The following is a 2969-nucleotide window of genomic DNA, read 5'->3' as shown; positions in this document are numbered from 1 at the left end:
GCGTCTGAATACGACTGAGAAGTCTTTTAGTGCTTTGTAAACACGTTTGTTTTGTCCCGTCTGAGCTCCAAACTATCAGAAAGTTGTGCTGCATTTTTCCCTCGGAGGAGTTGGTCGTGGGTCCTGAGGCCAGACCATTTGAGAATCTCTAAAAGTACAGGGGGGCTGCACGCTGAGCTGCTGCTAACATCAGCTCAGCTTCTTTTGTCTTAAGGACTTTGGACCTCATTCACCAAAATCTTCTTAAGAATTGTTTTTCTTTTGTTGCTCTGAAGAAGATTTCAGATTCACCAACGTGTTCGTGAGTAACCGCCCACTCAGAGTGCTACAGAATCATCTTCCACTGGTCGTCGTGTTGTTGCTACTTTCACTTCCACTTGTACTTCCATTGACAATATTGACAATAACTCAACTGCAAGTATGGCTGCCATAAACTACGTTAGGTAATACCTCCACTTGTGAAGTTTGAAGTTTTTACTCGTCTTTAAAAAGGCGGTTGCTAACAAGAGGCTAAATGTGACTACAGTGGTTGTCGGGGACATTAAAGGTCATCACGCCGGACACAGAGGGCGGGAACTCTCTCACTAGTCGGAGATGTCTCCTGTAGGTTTAATCTTTAGGTTCAGGTGAATATTATGTTAGTAAACTATTTATTAAGCTACGTGGATTAGTTTATCAGAGATCGTCTGAAGCATAACGCTAGTGACGTCACAATCATCTGACCGTGGTGTAGTTAGCTTTAGCATAACGTTAGCTTTTTACTTCTGTCGGCCACATTAACGCTTCAAACATCATAAAAATGGCGTTCATCTGTGAAGATTATCCTGCTGAACAAAACGCCTACGCTTCAGAAACGTGTGTTTACCACAGAGATTATTTTCTGTAATAATCCAAAATCCAATGAAAACATCCCAGAGGAGGATTCTCTTTAGACCCCATGACGATGGTTTGTCCTCTATTGCACGACAGCTACCACTAAAACCACTTTGTCTATTGTTACTGTTATATCGACGCCTACCAGAAGATTGGTCACGTCTGTGAGAACGAACTGAGCACCAGTTTATTCTCTGAAGTATTCCCACTCTTCTAGATTCTTGTGTTTGGTCGTAACCGAGTAAAAAAAATCTGCAGAGTTTGTGAAGAACACGCTGCACTTGAATGCACCGTACAGTCCAGTTTCCAGCTAATCAGTGTGTTTGTCCCGGGCGGGGAGCGTAGGCAGCAGGTAACCTGATGGAGCCCCGTGCTGCTCACACCCCTGCAGGTAAACACATGAGTCATAGGAGCGCGTACAGCCAGATAAGAGACTCAACCCGTGAACTGTTTACACAGAGAGAGGAGCAGAGGGTTCTTCAGGACCAAGGTGTCTTAACCACGCTGGTTACAAAACACAAACTGTTTTAGATGTTTCATCTGCACATGTTGGAGTTTAGCAGTTCATTTTATGAGGATACAACTAAGACTGTGTCTACAGATCATGAATGTTTTTGTCTAACAGAGGTCCCCTTTAAACTCTGCATGGTAAGCATTGAGGCTCATTTTCATGTAGGGGGGAGGGTGGTCGATTTGCTCCAAATGTTTGCACAGTGGTTGCTTTAAATTAAGCAGCAACCTCCGGTGTTGAAACATGAAGCCGATGCTGAAGTGTAAAATCCTGCAGTTCCTGGAGTGTCCACTAGAGGCTGGCTGCAGAAGCACAGGAAGTCACATACACACCCATTCTAAAAAGCCTGTTTTTACAGCAGAGATGAACATGTTTACAGCCTGGTTCAAAAAACCAAATAGGTGTGATTAGCTCATGTCTGGATGGACACACACTGTACGGGGGGGTGAATGTTTTGATGACTCATCAGTTTTGATTTGATGAAGGATAAGAGTTATTCACAATAAGGCGTGTAGCTGACCTGATTGACAGGTGGGCGCGGTGTAACGGTTTGTCAGGAGGTTTAAAACCTTCTCTCTCTCTCTCTCTCTCTCTCTCCCAGATTTCCTACTCGATCCACTCTCCTTTCTAAATAACAAGCCCAGTGATAAATCTTTAAACAGATTCTGGTATCATGACAGCTCTAGATTTCATAGATCGCTTTGCAGTGCAGGTTAGGTAGCATTTAGTGTGCCATTCCTGAATCAGCTGATATCTTTTTGTCCCATCTTCACAGGTTAAGTCAGAAAACCCTCGCGTCCTTGTACACGATCTGTCATGAATGCACTGAATTGTACGATGTAGCAGTGTAACTTCGACTGCCATGCTCAGAAGTTGTTGAGTTCTGCTTCCTGTGGAGGATTCTGGGCGTCTGATGTCCGGCGACAGACTGAAACTCTCCCCCCTGCTCTCCAGAGAGCGAGGGGTTTTTGTGGGCGATTTTTCTATTGATCGGGCAAAACCGATGCCCTCCAACCAGCCGGGGGGGGGGGGGGGGGGGGGGTGCTGTCGATAATGCCAGAGGGGAGGGGGAGGGGGACGGGTTTAAATGACATTGAGGAAAGGTCGCGATGCAGCTAGGCCTCCCTGGTAATTCAGGCCCCGCCCACAGGAAGTAATCAATTGTTTACCAGCGCTGACCTCCATGTGAGTGACCGGGACATCAGCTGTAGTAACTTGTGGTCATGAAAAGATTTGTCGGTGGTCTGGATCGTTATGGTCAGACTATGGTAGCGTTATGGAAATCGTTATGGTAGCACTAACCTGCTGGCTGCACTGGGAGAGCTGGCCGTCACTCCAGGAGGTCAAATCTTCATCAGACGTCTGCCCAGATGAAGCTACAGCCGCTCAGCACCTTTTCAAATGTGGAAAATCAAATCAGCGACTCCCTTTTTTCTCTGAGTTATTCATCTTTTGGGGGTTTTTGTTGTGCCTTTATGGGAGCAACAGGACAGTGGATAGAGTCAGAAATGCAGGAAAGGAGCCACAGGTTGGATTTGAACCTGGGACTGCCGCTTCAGCGACTTCAGCCTCTGTACATGGGGCG

This window comes from Labrus bergylta, chromosome 1, assembly GCF_963930695.1.
Source record: "Labrus bergylta chromosome 1, fLabBer1.1, whole genome shotgun sequence".
Classification (NCBI taxonomy): domain Eukaryota; kingdom Metazoa; phylum Chordata; class Actinopteri; order Labriformes; family Labridae; genus Labrus; species Labrus bergylta.
The sequence above is the reverse complement of the archived record's forward strand: the minus strand, read 5'-3'. Positions refer to the sequence as shown.